Source organism: Balaenoptera acutorostrata, chromosome 18, assembly GCF_949987535.1.
Source record: "Balaenoptera acutorostrata chromosome 18, mBalAcu1.1, whole genome shotgun sequence".
In the NCBI taxonomy this organism is placed as follows: Eukaryota; Metazoa; Chordata; class Mammalia; order Artiodactyla; family Balaenopteridae; genus Balaenoptera; species Balaenoptera acutorostrata.
The window spans coordinates 63,272,872-63,287,736 of NC_080081.1; the positions used below are offsets into that span (position 1 = coordinate 63,272,872).

The following is a 14,865-nucleotide window of genomic DNA, read 5'->3' on the forward strand; positions in this document are numbered from 1 at the left end:
CTGGGAGAGAAAAGCCCCAGCACACGACCTAAGTACACAGCGCGCCAGCCGCCCGCCCGCCTCCGGCCTCCTGCTCGCCGCTTCCCCCTCCTCCCTGCCCGGGCCAGAGCGCTGCCAACCCCGTCACGTGCCCGCCCGGGAAAACCAGCTCCCCGGGGCTCCGCGCCGTCCGCCAGGCTCCGTGGCGGCGGCGGCGGCTGCCTCGCTCAGCTGTGCGCCCAGCTTGTGGGCTCCGGCCGTGGCCCAGGCGCCGCGCACAGCGTGGGCACCCGCACCCTAGTCACTCGGGGTGGGGGGGGGAGCCGGGGTCTGCGACTCTTGGGTGTGCTCACAAGCCTTCCGTGCTTCCGCCCTCCTCCCCCACCCCGCCCAGTCTCGGGAGCGCCACCGCCCCGGCGCGGAGTGTGCGCGCGTTCGGGCGTCGCTGGGAGACAGGGGCCTGACTTGTCCTTCGCGCGGCCGCTTCCCCAGACGCTGGGATGCCAGGCCCCCCAGGCCCCCGCACGACTGGTTGTGGGCGGGGGACTGAGGGACGCCGGGGTGGCTGGCGGCAGCTCGAAGGCTGGCCGGCGGAGCGCGGGAAGTACGGTGCGGCAGTGCCGAGACGCGCGGAGACGCTTTCCCTCCTCCGCAGGTGCAGCGGGGCGTTGCGCGAGCTCACTTACTGCTTCCCGGACATCTGCGGACCAAGGAGTTTGAGCTACAGTGGGGGTAATATAGTTTTTGAGGAGTTACTGGAAGTTAGATCTGTTACAACAACATTCGAACTTTTCTTTAAAACCTGATGACGAAATGATAGGCCCCGCCATACGCCCCGAAATGAAACTGAGCTCCCTTGCCGGCCTAAAGCCTCTGTTCCTGAGCTCGATGTAAACAAGGAGGACGGTAAATACGAGAGGAAGGCCTTATTTTAACAAAACCAAGTGCAAGTAGCTGGTTTGAGTGTAATTTACCTTCGCAGCTTCCGGTCATTTCCCTAAGTGATCTATTTAGATCGCAGTCTAACTTTCCAGAGTCTGAATAAAATAATTTAGCCCTTCAGATCACGGGTGGAGGAAAGCCCGGGCTGAGCTGGGACGAGTGCAGGAAACGCGTCGGACCTTTCCGGGCAGCTGGACAGTGTGGTAAACAGTCTGGAAGACTTATGTTATTTTCTAAAGAGATTGGAGAGACTTTTCCGTTGCACCCCTCCTCGTTCGGGCTCAAGTGCAGGCCGGGGGTGGGGGCGGGACTCTGCATGGGCCCTTACCCGGAGCCGTGCTTCCTGGCCCTGCACTGGGAGCGTGCAGTCCTAGGGGAGCTTTCGCACGGGCCACACGGGGCAGCAGCAAGCTTGCCTCTATTTGAGAAACCTTTCCAGGTTTGGCTTTTTTTTTTTTTTTTTTTTTTTAAATAAAGGGGGAGACCTTAGGCCATGGGTTCATCGATGTAGGATACGTGTGCTTTGCTCGCCGTAAAGAGGGATGCGAGATGAAGAAAAGCGAGCCTGGGCAGTGGTTGCTGGGTTTCCAAAGCGCAGAGCTGAGTGGACCAGCAGCAAATGGGGCTGGGCGTTAGTCCTGTCACACCTGATGGTGCTCAGGGCCTGGTGTGGGAGCCGGATCCCGGCTGTCGAGCCTTCTCTCTCGGTTTCCTTCCAGTTTAGTGAAAGGCTCCGGCCTCCTCTCTTCCCGCCTTTCTACCCTGCCTATTCTTCTGTATTTGAAAGACACAGTCCTAAGAAGGCGAATTCGTTTCCGCGCCAATTTTGTTGCATCAATATCTACAAATCACGTTTCTTTGCGCGAAGAAAACAAGCCAGGGCCTCCTGGCTTTTCTCGCCCCTGCAAGGGACAGGGGTAGCCAGGCCTCAGCCTGAACCTTCCCCTCCCCCCGGTCCGCTTCGGACCGAACAGCGGTGTACCCATCACTTTGTCAGGACACGCGCTTTTCATCCCTACTTTGTTCTTCTGCAGTCTTCCCAGCTGCGGAGAGAAGGGAGCGAAAGCAAAACGAAAGCACCCGGGGCGCATCAGTCGCGGCGGCTTCCCTGAGCGCGGCGGTGGGAGGCCAAGGTCTGGGGTCGGAAGGCAAGGGTGGGCGCGGGGGCTGCGTGGAAACCGGGTGGCGGGTGGTCCCCGCAGGGCCCCCGGGAGCTGCCGGGAGCTCCATCGCTCCTCCTCCCTTGGGAAAAGCGACCGCGTGTGAGAATATACCGGCCCCGAAGGAAAAATTTGGTCTGGGTCTTGAGTTGAAATTCGAGACTGATTGGGACCGTGCGGAGGGGTCTCAGAGGCAAAGGAGGGTGGCGCGGACACGAGCGTTGGCCCCCGGCGGACGATCCCGGGGAGAGGTCCGGACGAGCGGCAGCGCAGCGAGGGCGCGCAGAGGCCGCCGGGGAGTGGAGGCCCACGGAATTGTTGCTCCACTGAGGTTGGATAAGCAGCCCGCTTCCCCGCAAAAACCAGAGTTCTACGCGGTATAAGGACTTCAGGGAACTTTGGTGATAACCTCCGCGCCCGCCCTCCTCCCTCGCGGTAGTCACTGCAGGGACAAAGGCGGCCTGCGCAGACTTGGACGAGGCGCGGCCCGTGTGGGCGGCCTTAGCGGCCGCAGACTTTTTCAGTTTAGAGAAGGATGAGTATCTTTATGAGGTGAAGGTAACCTCCACAACCACCCCTCAGGGGTGACAGCCACAGTCTGATCAGCTAAAAGGCGTCCTCGTTCCTCCACCTGCCCCCGCAATGAACAAACACTGGGAGATTGGCCTGCAAGATGCTCGCCCTGTCACTCCAGTACATTTGTGTAGCCAAACGCCCGAAAAGCCCCACCTTGCCCACATAAACAGCTAACTTTATTCCATTGCATGGCACCTTTCTTGTAGCAATAGCTGTGGGTTTTGGCAAGTGTTAAAAAATCATTTGATCCTAAATGGGTCGAATGTGGAAACATAGTTTTCTGTGCGAGTAGTTTGGGTTTGTGCTCTCACTGGCACCTAATGCACGGCGCAGCGCATAGCTGTTACACCTCTACCTGTGTAGGGGCGCTTTCGCACCGCGCCCTTTCACTCTGTAAATAAGTAGACTTGGAATTATGTACATGTGTGCATTGTTTAGATTTTGCATCTCTCGTTATTCATTTCACCGCAAGGACTCAAAAACGGCTATAATTTTAAAAGATGCAAAATTGAATTCTTTTAAGCGAATCTCGAGAAGGCAGTCTTGGTTTCCTGCTAATGTTATGCCGGTAACAGGCAGCAGTCAATCCCAGACTAATTTTGTTCGTTTTTATTCCTTCCCTCTTCACCACAACTGCAAATACCAGAAAGTTCTGCGAAAAACATGGCCCACTCCACCCAAATTTCTTTATACAATGATGAGAGGAGACCTGCAGGTGAAATAGACCCGTAGGCTATTACTTTTGGAAAGACTCTTCTATTTCTTTAAAAAAAAAAAAACTCAGCAAAAGCTATTTTTGACTCAACAGACTGATTAAAATGCCTGCTTTCACCATGCTCGCCCTTTGGTTTCGTATGTGGTCACTGTTCTCACTTTCTTACAAGTTTTTCCTCTTGTAACTTATTTTCGTGAAACAGAGATTCCATCAGGTTATCTTGCTAAACTGGGCGTCTATAATTATGAAGTTGGTCTTTTCTCCTCCGCCCCACTTAAGAAGTACACACACGGCCTTGAAAGCCCGCAGTTGTCTTTACTTTGCACCCCCCTCCCCCTTTTCTTTTTATTTTAAATCTTCGCATTCGCAAATTATGCTTTGCCTGGGCTAGGTTCAGACTACAGCATCTAAAACGTTACCCGTCCGGGTAGTCCTTTAAGGCATCGAAAGCCCAGCCTTGCGCAGGCCACTGGAACCCGTACCAGAAACCTTGATCTGGAGTCCAGTTTGGAAACACATCTGTGCTTTGCGCGGTAAAATGGTAACTTGCCCAAGCGATGCATCTGGCTTTAGATTTTATGGGGAGTATGATCTGGAAAAGGGAACGCCTGTTTCAGGCGCGGCAACATGCCCCGCGCGGATCCCCGGGGGCTCCCTCCTGCTTAAGAGCGCGCGGGGCCTCGACCCGCAGGGCCTCAGCCAACCTCTGGGCGCCCTGGTTTGGGTTAACCCCACACTAGCTCTCTCCCTTCCCGGCCTCGCCTGGGGTCGCTCTCCGCGGCGGACGAAGCTTGTAGACAAGAGGAGAAAGTTGGAGACTGAAGATCAGATGTCCTTAAAGGGGCTGGGGAAAGGGAGAAGCTCTTCGCAGCTAGTGCCAAGAAACTCGGACACCCCGCGCTCGCCCCGAGGCGAAGAAAACTGTCCTGGGGGAGCACAAGTGTTCCCGAGACTTTGCCAAGGTTTCGGGAGTCCGGAGGTAGCCTGTCCCCCACCCGCGCCCACCACCGGGTTGTTTCATAATCCGCTCTGGGCCGCCTTAGGTGAGGACCCGGGCGGGGTGGCGTGGGGGTGAGGTGAGGTGAGGATGGCGGCTCTTCTCTGTTTCCCGCCCTCTCCGCAGCGGAAACGTCCAAGGGGTTAAAATGGCGCGGCGGAACGGGCTCGAGGAGCGGTGCCAGTGTTCGGCCCCGACGGGCGGGAGAAGTGGGGTGGGGGTGTGGGATCCCGGAAAGGGCTGGGAAAGCGGGGACCAAGGGGAGCTGTGAGGCAAGAGTTTCTGCTCTTGGGGGTTGGGTCCAAGGCAGTTGCCGGCGGTAGTGGGGACGGCAGCGGCAGCAGGGGAGCCAAGCGATGGTTAGTGCACGTCTTGGCCCACCCTGGGCAAGGTTATGTCAGGAGAGCGCTCTGGCACCGAGCTCTGGCCCGCGGAGAAGATACTCCCCCCTCGCGCTCTCTCCGCGAGCGGGGCTGGGCGGGCGCGGAGGGGCGGGCGGTGCGCCGCGCGAGCCCAGGGCGCTGAGGTCGGCAAGTCGCGTTCGGAGCGGGCGGCGGCCCTTCTCCGGTCTACGTGGAAAAAAGTCATCTAAAAGAGCACCCCCCCCCCCCTCAGCAAGCAGCCCTTTAGCGCCGGTAAAGAAGATAGAAAGGGACTCAGGGAACGAGGGAAGCTCAGTTTAGAACTTCCAGAGTTTCCAGGTTTGTCCAGCGAGTGGGACTCTTGATAGCTCTCGAAGAGCTGAGCCCATTTCCCCTTCCAGAACAAAACTACAGGAGCGTTCCTCCAGAGGAAGGCTGAAGTTCAGGCCCCACGTGGAACCCGAGCAGCCCCCGCCGCCTGACCTCGGGCTCGCTTCTCCCAGGGCGGCGGGGAGCGTCCTTTCTGAACAGCCCCGGGCGGGAAGCGCGAGATTCGGAGCGCGCTCCGCTCTGGGCCCTGCTGCGGGCTCGGACGTTAAGGCAGGAAACGCCTCGTCCCGTTTTCAGTCTCCCAGTCAAAACATTTGGCTGAATCTCGAAATAACTTTTTTGATAGTCCGGAAAAGAAGCACGACAAATGGACTCACCATCAGCCTTGCGTCAGCGAACCATTTCCCCTGGACTACAGTGAGATTGGTTTTTTCATTAGTTGCAGGAACTGAATTTTTGATGATTTACCTGGCTGCTCAGGCTCCTGGGTGTATTCTCCTCCCCTCCTTTCCCACTTCATCTGTCAACTCCCTTCTCATTTTTTATTTTTAATTTTTTAAAGCTCCGGATACGCAATTGCATCGTATTCTTTGTAACTTATGTAGCCTCTAGTCTAACTCAGCCTCTATCAGTGGTCAGCACAAGCCACAGTGTTTGCATAGCCCTTACAAAACGGGTCATGTTTTCAGTTCCTTTGATCCACAGAGACGAAAAAGTTTTGCTTTGCATTTCTCTCCCGCCCCCCCCCCCCCATCGCTTTCAGTGACAGTGCTCTCCTCCCAGTTACAAGTTCCTTCTCCTCCCGAGCAGTTCGGGATTTCTTTATTTTTACAGGGACCTAAAGAGTTAGGAGAAATTCACCGTGTGCTGACTCACCTTCACTTCCCCACCCCGAACCCCCCGCCCCAGACAGGATTAACACTAGAAGATGTAATCAGTTAAACCAACAGACTTTAATATCATTAAACATGGATCTCTCCACTAACCTTAGCAGTTACGTCACTTCGAAGAAGGAAGTAATAAAAACAAAATTCTTGCGAATAAAATAAAATTATGGGAGCTGTCCCTTTGAGGTCCGGATGCAGAAGAAAGTGTTTGGTCTTTTTAAAAAGAGCTCTTATTGATAAACAATTATTAATATGAAATAAAATGTATAAAGCCAGCCCTATCAGGGTGTCTGCACATAGTAGGTACTCAATGAGTATTTAGTCTCCCATTCTTCTCCCCATCCTTGGAATTTTGGCAGGAGATACAGACTTCCCAGTGGCTATGAAAATTATGCTCAAACTTCGCTTCTGGTTCATGTAATCTCCACTCACTCAGGCAAAAAAAAAAAAACACAACAAAACCAAACAAACAAATAAAACGCACACACAAAAACCTCAAAAAACCCCTCACAAAATTTATCCAGGGAACTTTGATAGCTTATTAAAACTTAATGGAAATAGCTAGACAAAATAAAAAGTACGGTGATTACATACATATATAAATCCTAAACACATTTAATTATTTCGAACGTTTCAGTGGCTGTAATAGGTAACCATTACCATTTGATCTCGTTTACCGATTTCTACAGTAAAAACGAAAATTGTGGGCTCCCGCTCACTTCTCGAGTTTCTGCTAGAGCAGCCTTCACCCACGCACTGATCTATCTCGACCTCATATTTTTCATAGCGCAAATTTTATCAGACGCTATTCAGCTATCCACTTTTAAGACTTGTGCGCGCGCTTTCTCTCTCTTTTTAATTTTAAAAAATAAAATGAGAAAATAGAGAAGGAGGTTGTAGCACTCAGGGGTGGAGGAAACCCACCTGCCCGCTCCCCTCTCCCCGGTCTCGGACTCGCTGGAGGAGAGAGTCGCCGGGAGCGGCTTTGCGGATCTCGCCGGGTCACCTGGTCCAAGCATATTTTCTTTGCGGCCCATTCTCAGGAGTAAACAGTCACGTCGTAGTGAGTTTCTTGGCAACTTTGCACTGCTTTTCAAACAGCAGAGCATTCTCGCACGTTCGTCCCCGCTTACAAGGCTCCTGCCTCAAACTGTCAAGTATTAAAAAAGCGTACCGAGCAGCCCTTTTGCCCTTTCTCCTTCTAAATGATGAGGCCGGTCACGGCGGGTGACTTTGGCGTCTGCCGCAGGTCTCAGTCCCTAGGAGCCGGGCTGCCCAGTCGGCTGAGCGGGAGAACAGGGGCACCTAATTAGTCCGTGGCTCCCGCCAAGGTGAGCGCGTGGGCGCAATGCGCGCTTCGCGAGAGCTGTACCCAAGTTCAACCCAACGCGCCTGAGGAAAACTTGGGGCACCAAAGTCCCCTCTTTAGACAAGCGCCCGGAGGGGATCTTTGTAGAGACCTAGGGCGCGGTCGTGGCTTCGAGACCAGGACTTTACTCTTTTGAGATCTATTTATCTCGTTCTAGAAAAATACCCCCTACATGAACCCATACGAATACCTCCCCGCTCTCCCCTCCAGTGGTCTGCAAGCCCCGGGTGCGAGCGTGAATCCTGAGTCCCGCACCGGGTTCCCGCTCGCGCAGAGCCCGAGGCGGGCCGCTGAGGTCACAGTAAGTTCAGAGCCACGGATCCGGGTCAGATTTGAAAAAAAAAAAAAAAAGTGTATTCCAAGTCCACCCCGGAGCTGCTGTCTGGGGCTCAGCCCGGCTCCCCCTCAGAATGCTTCCCAGAGTGCATAAGTTGGTGATTACTTCGCGCAAACTGGACGTCGCGCCTGAAGGGCCGGCGGAGCCACCGGCTTGCCTTCGGGGGGGTCCTGGCATCAGTGGGACCAGAACGTGTCATTATTGTTGCAAACGGAGACGTGAATGGAACCCCCATCCTCCACCACCCCCTCGGCCCGGAATAACTCCAGGGCTCTCTGGTTTGGATGTCTAGGGGTCGGAAGGGCCACGGCTCCCAGGATCCCTGGGGTCCCGGTCGGGCCTCGCACCGAGGGGCGCGGGGCAGCGGGGACGGCGTCGCGCGCTGAGCCGGGGCCACCGAGCAGCGGCGGCCCAGGGCAGCCCACGCGGGTTCCGGCGCCGCAGCGAAGTCAGAGGCGCTTCCAAGCTCGGCCTGGAGCGAGGGGCGCGCAGGGGGAACCGCTTCTCTAGCTTCGTGGCGCAGGCAAGTCTGGCGGGGAGAGGAAGGCGGGGAGGAACTCTCTGTTCCTGAGGGTCTGGTCGGTCATAGGAAGCGTTTGGGGTGCGGGTCGCAGGAGTCTGAGAGCTCGAAGCGGCCGCGCTGGGCCTGGCCTGAGCGACCCGGCGGCGCTCCCAGCCCAGGCGGCGCGGCGCTCTCCGCCTTCTGCGTGCGGGCCGCAGTCGGGCCACAGGTCGTCCAGTTGGGGCCGGCCTAGCCCTCGGGGAGGCCTCTGCAGATGGCCGGACGGCAGGGAACCCCCAGGCCCCGGCCTAGACGCGGAGAATTCACAAGGGTATTTCCAGGCCCCGGCGGCCTCTGGGCAGGGGTTAGCTCAGAGTCAGGTTTCTGCTTCCACCAAAAAAGAATTACACAAGTTTTCCAGATCTGCAGTGATCTCAAGGCCGACTGCTTTCTTAGGAGCCTGTAGGTATTTTTGCCTGTAGAAGTGAATTTGAGCCATTCCTCTTTCCCTCTTGTGAACTGGTCACAGGCCTGGTAAGGATTCATCCCAGGCACATTCAGGTCTGTGCCTCCTTTCTGGGACGTGGTGTGTCCCACACACTGCTGGGCCTGCGGGGTGGGTGGGGGGAGGAGGTCCTGCCCTGTGATGGGGAGGTGGGCTTCCCTGCAGGACTAGTCTGATGGGGGTGAGAGGCCTACCTGGAGGACGGCAGGGGAGGCATGGAAAGGAGGAGGAGACAGGGCCTGAGCTGTGTGTGGAGGGCTGGAGGTGGTGAGGGTAGCCCTCTCCCTAAGAAAAAGAGGCCTGTGGAGTTTTGCTGCCTGGACTAAGAAGACAGGGTGGATACGACCAGGCTAAAGGTGGATGGCACAAGACTCCAGCTCCCAGAGACCAAACGAGGATGGCAAATCTATATTTTCCTGGCTGTTCCTTGTATTTTAATCCTTTCCCATTCGTTTTCTGTTTACTCTTTAGTCAAGTGTTTCTGAAAATCTTGCCAAAAGGAGGTTATTCAGTTAACAGATATTTATTGAGAGCCCACTGCATGCCAGGAATAGGAATGGGATAATTAATAGGACATTTCCTGACCTCACAGGGCTCACAATCCAATTTTCTCTATAGAGAAAAAACCAGGCAATTAAAATATGCTGTGTAAAGGGACACATGGGCTTATATATGGTGAAGTGAGCATGGCTGTTTAGGGCTATTTACAAGAAAGTCAACATTTCTGGAACATAGAGGGGAGAGGACTGGGTAGGGGGGAAGTAGAGAGACAGCCTTGGGTGATTAACCTGGACCCAAAAGAGGAGTTTAAAGTGTAAGCAGTGCATCATGGGGCCTTCATGGTGGTGGCAGGAAATGATGCTAATGGGGGCGTGGTGCTGCACTAGATCAGATGCCCTCTAGATTTCCCTTCCGGTGTTGAGATTTGAAGGATTCACTTTTATTTTATTAAAGGACCTGGTATTCGGTGCCAGCATCTGCTGAGGCATGTATAGATTAAAAAAAAACATATCTATGCTTATTCTACCTACATGGTTAATATTTCACACCTTGAAAAGAAAAAAAAAACCTAAAAACTAATTTAAAAAATTAAAAAAAAATTTTTGGCCGTGCTGTGAGGCTTGTGGGATCTTAGTTCCCCAACCAGGGATCAAACCCAGGCCCTCGAGTCCTAACCACTGGACCACCAGGGAATTCCCCTTAAAAACTAATTTTAAGAGAACTCACCTAGCAGAAAATTTTGTGCAAATACTGCAGTTAGAAAATTGACATTTGAGATGAAACCTAAAATAGTGAAGAAGACACTGTCCTGACCTCATGGAGTTTACAATCCAATGGAAGATACAGAGAAATAAATACAAGTTGTTCAGCATCCCTGGAATATAAAGGGCAGCAGACAGGGCAGGCTTTAAACTCTCAGAGAGTCAGATCATGGGGGTGGAGCATTGAGCTCAAAGTAGCTCAAAGAAGTCCAAAGGGGAAATCTGGAGAACATTCATAGGAAAGAGAAAGCTTTCGTGGGTTGACACAGCCCTTATCCTCTCTGGAAATGCCGGTGCCTTCATGACATTTGTGAGTCTCAGGACTACTATAAGCTAATGACTCTTCTCTAGAGGGACAAAGGAAAAGTCTTGCAACTAACTAGACTTTAAAAAATGTTAGTTTGATGTCTTAATGATTAATTATGAAAATACCTAGATGTTGTACTTTTAATTGGAACCACTGAATCCATTTGTAGCATTTTGGTAGGGGCAGGAGGGACAATAAATTGAGTCCCTGCTGTATTTCATAGGCACTTCTCGTACATTGCCTTTCCTAACCCTCATAACAACTCCATGAAGTAGGTGTTTATATTTCTATTATATTTCCATTTTTTAGATTAGGAAACTGAGGCCTAGTGGGTTTATTATGCAAGGTCACTTGGCGAGTAAAAGTGGCAGAGCTATCTGACTCCAAGTCTGTGTTCTGTTCACTCTTCTCATGAGGGCTTTTCCCAACCCAGAAGGTGATGATCCTTGAAAAGAAAATCATATTAAGAGTATTCACATTTGAGGACTTTCAATCCCTGTGGAAAAAATAGGGTTGAGTGAACTTATAGTATCCCTATAAGTTATTTTAGGGTCGCCAATATAAAAATTAAGGACATCACAATAAGTAGGAATGTTTTACACAGATTGAATTCACACATGTGATTAATTTGTCTTTACCATCCTTGCTTGCTAGAAAAATTTCAGAATAAAGAGATGCTGATGTATTAGTTTTGTTTTATTATACAGAGAAACATATGTATAGTCTTATATTTAAATGGAAACTCCCTCTTTATTTCACAGTTTGTAGTCTCTAAGTCACTCTCCCTGGGTTGTGACTGAATATAGCTTGTCATTAGTATGTAGACCATCTGGGGTTTGTGATTGGGGAAGGGATTATGGTAATATTATAATTTTATAGATTGATAACATTTGATAGGTAAAAGGAAAAGACATTTGTGTTTTTTTTTAATCCTAGAATTACGTTAATTAATCAATTCAATAAATATTTGTTGAGCACATACTACTGCCAGGCGAAGACAAACCGAGTCCTTGCTGTGGAGAGTGTGTCAGGAAGGAAGGAATACAATGTGTGCTCGGCTCCTGCTATGTGCCAAACACTCTCCTAGACACATTTAATGCTTCAGACAAACCTGCTGTCTGTCCCTGTGTACAGAGTACATGAACAAAAGAGGGAGGCTCAGAAAATTTAAATAACTTGTTCAAGATCACACAGCTTGTAAATGGCAGGGCTCCAATTCAAATGCAGCAATAAAGAGTATGCTTTTTCACTACAACACAGTGCATTCTTGCCTGTGCAAATACTAAAAACTCTGAGTACTTGCTAGTCATTTTATCCTTCTTTGGCCTGTGTCCTCAGCTAAAACAGCTGGATAACTATTCTTATCCTGTTTACCTCATGGAGCACTCTTAAAACTCAAACTGTAAGAAATTAAAAAAAAAAAAAGCTGTTCCTAATTGTTTAGCTGAATTGAATCTCACAGGAGAAAAACACATATGAACTCTAATAACGGGTTTATTAATAGTAGTCTATTGATGGAAAAAATACTTTAGTCCAGTAGGATCAGAATTTGATGAATTGTTGCTGTTCTTTGTTTTATTAATTAATTTAATGCCAAACATTTATTAGACGTAGTAGAATTGCACTGAGCAGTGGATACAGAGACTACGGCAAGTTACTTTTCCAAAAGGGGCTTCAAATCTAGTGGGTGAAATAGAATATATAAACAGGTAAATTATGAAAATGTGCTATAACAGATGCCCAGGGTTTCCTGAGATCTAACAACATTCTGAGCCTCCCTCACCAAGGCTAGAATCTTTGTCTCCAAAAGTGTTTATCAAGCTAGAAGACACCTGGGCAGCTCATTAAAAACAGAATCCCACTTCACTCTCATATAATCAGATTTTCTGGTGGTGAGGCCTGACTCCATTTTAAACAAATTCTCCAATAGTTCTTATTCTAGTTCTAGACCAGAATTTGGGAAAAAGAGCTAGACCACTTGATTATAGTCAAGTGGCCTAAAGAAAAACAGTCCCCTGGTCCCTAACTGGGATGTGGTTATACTCTACCAGCAAAGGTTAAGAATTCAAACCCACTTGGGGAATTTGGTGTGCTAAAGGGTGGGAAAGGTTGGTGGGAAATTTTCAAAGCAGATGATGATGACATACAATTGTAACACATTATAGTGGGGGGGGGGAGCATTTGGGCTAATAGTCTTACCCATGAGTTAATTTAAAATTGTGAGTGGTTGCCACTCAACTGCAGAGCATCTAGTTGATTAAATAAGAGTAGAGCAGAGAGTTCCAAATGTTCTTTTATTTTTTTACAGCCAAGGAATCTTTTATTCCAGTGAAACTTTAATGGAAGGCTGACACATAAAGAACTGCCGTGGCTGAAGAAAAGGATGGGTGAGGAAGAGGTGGGTGCCCTGAAAACCACAAGTGCAGCTGTGAATTCAGCAGCCTGTGAGGGACTTGAGCCAAGGACCAGGCTTGTGTTGCAAGCCTGGCACCACGTGCATAAGAAGTGCATAGTGTTTGATGACTTCTATGGACTGAATGTGTCCCACCCCCGCCAAATTCCTATGTTGAAACCTAATCCCCATTGTGATGGTATTTTGAAGATGGGGTCTTTAGGAGATGATAGCTTATGAGGGTAGAACCCTCATGAATGAGATTACTGCCCTTGTAAAAGAGACCCCAGAGATCTCCCTTGCTCCTTCCACCAGGTGAGGCTACAGTGAAAGGACTTCTGTCTATAAACCAGGAAGCAGACCCACACTGGACACTGACTCTGCTGGCACCAAGATCTTGGACTTCCCAGCCTCCAAAACAGTGAGAAATAAATTTCTCTTGTTTCTAAGTTACCCAGTCTATGGTATTCTGTTATATCAGCCCAAATGGACTAAAGTGACTGAATGAATAAATGAGTAAACTGCCATCATTTCTGCTTCAAAATGTAATTGAAGAATGCAAAGCTTGCTAATATTTTTTATCAGTAAAGACTAAAGTAAATAATCCATTTAGTGGCTTATTTTCATCACCAAATTCTTTTGGCCACTTATGGTCTTACTTGCCTTCTTTGAACATGAATTTATGAAGCATTTGGTCTTTACAGTCTAATTTCCTCCAGGACTGTTTCCACTTGACTTAATCAGGAAAAGAACCCAGGTGAAGTCAGGAAAACTGGCGAAATTCAGGCTGTTTTTTTTTGGGGGGGGAGGTGTAGGATAGGACAAAAAGGAAGAAAGGAAGCCATTTCTCTGTAAGAATGACGTGTGATTAATTTTAAAAATAAAATTTATTTTTTACCTGATGATGAAAATAATATATTTTCACCATAGAAAGTATGGAAAATACAGTAAAGCACAAAGAAGGAAATAAAATTTACTTTTCCTATCATTACCTAGAGATAATGCTGTTATTGGTGTCTATCATTCCAGTCTTATCTTTATACAGTAGTCTTTTTTTTCAAATTAGGATCACATCCTAATGTGTTTTAAACTTGCTTTTATCATTAAATAATATACATGAATATTTCCTATAAGTATAGTTCTATAACATCATTTTAAAATTTCTACATCATAATGTATGGAAGAATATACCACATTTTGTCAAACTACTTTCTTATTGTTGAACATCTGGGTTATTTTCCCTTTTTTCACTAGTATGAAGTGTGTGACACTGAGTATCCTTTAATCTTTGTGTGTGTGTGTCTGTGTCTCAGTATTTACGGTATGTTTATTTTTTAAGGCTTTTGACCCTCCAGAATGGTTGGACTCCTGCTGAAAATGGATGCAAGTTCTTGCTCCTCACACTGCAATGACAATCTATTTATGATCTGTACTGGTTATTTGACAGGGAGCACACCACTTTCCTAGATTTGGAAAGGAAGGGAGGGTATTAAAGCCCTGGGTGTAGTGTAGGTATTTCCCAGATATTTGTAGTTAAAAATCTATCTCAATATTTTGCTTTTTCTTAAAAAGCAGCATAGTCTGAGGAAGGAAGGCTGATTAGCTGGCTTCATGGCTGCTGCCTCATGCCTGCAGGGCATTCTGAGTGTTTTCTTCTTCAGAGCCTCATGGTTGTGCCTAAATGAGACATTACCCCAGGAGAACCTCCGCCACCATGACCACCACTACTTCTGAACTGAGTCTGTCCTTGGCTATAAATTTGCTTTGGGGACTTCTCTAGAAGTTAAGTGTGTTTGTGTGGAGGCTGAAACTAGTCACTTGCCCACATGTGTAACATGAGTCACATTAGAATAAAGATCTAGGATGGTGGTAAATTGTTCTGCCTAAACTGAATCAATAATGGCAGTGGGTATTAGCACTTATAACTTACAAATGATATCTTTCCCAGTCTCTCTCAGTTCAGTCTGGGTTTGACGTGTTTTTTTTTCATGACCTATACGCGAAGGGTGTGTGTGTGCGCGTTATTTTGGAAATTTTGAACAAGATTTCCATATGTCATTGTGGTATACTGCTATAACCAAGTGTTAATTCAGTACACACACACACACACACACACACACGACTCGTTTAGGGAAATACACTGACTTTTCTTGCTCACAAAACTGAAAAATTGGCAGAATCTTTAACTTGTAACTTGGCAGTATTGCAATTTACAGGCAAGAAAGGCAAGCTAAATTGGGTGA

General features: G+C 49.0%; 1 long non-coding RNA gene across 1 annotated transcript; it reads left to right on the forward strand.

The window, feature by feature from the left end:
* Positions 1–455: 455 nt before the first annotated feature.
* On the forward strand, positions 456–13,150 carry LOC130705608 (uncharacterized). The gene is made up of 3 exons (XR_009005900.1): positions 456–711; positions 12,539–12,628; positions 12,938–13,150. It is a non-coding gene; the product is annotated as an uncharacterized LOC130705608 (long non-coding RNA).
* Positions 13,151–14,865: the final 1,715 nt, after the last annotated feature.